The sequence below is a fragment of the Chrysochloris asiatica genome, unplaced genomic scaffold (genome assembly GCF_000296735.1).
Source record: "Chrysochloris asiatica unplaced genomic scaffold, ChrAsi1.0 scaffold00272, whole genome shotgun sequence".
In the NCBI taxonomy this organism is placed as follows: domain Eukaryota; kingdom Metazoa; phylum Chordata; class Mammalia; order Afrosoricida; family Chrysochloridae; genus Chrysochloris; species Chrysochloris asiatica.
The window spans coordinates 3,375,228-3,375,494 of record NW_006408790.1 but is presented as its reverse complement, the minus strand read 5'-3'; positions in this window follow the sequence as shown (position 1 = coordinate 3,375,494).

Genomic DNA, 267 nt, shown 5'->3' with positions numbered 1-267 from the left:
ATCCCATGTAAATGAGAAAATACATCCCAGAAGTGGGAGCTGTGGAGACCCAGCCCTCTTTCTGCAGAGCTGTCAGGAGGAAACTTACCCAGAACTGAGTGTGGAGCATTGATTCCTGGCAGGGTTCTGGCACTTACAGTGGTTGTGAAAGTGAGATTCCCAGACATCAGCTTCCTTGGCATCACACTACTGTTATCTCTCTCTTTTTAAAACATTTATAGTAAAACTTTATTTCCATTTAATGTAACATCATTTCAAATAAGGTCT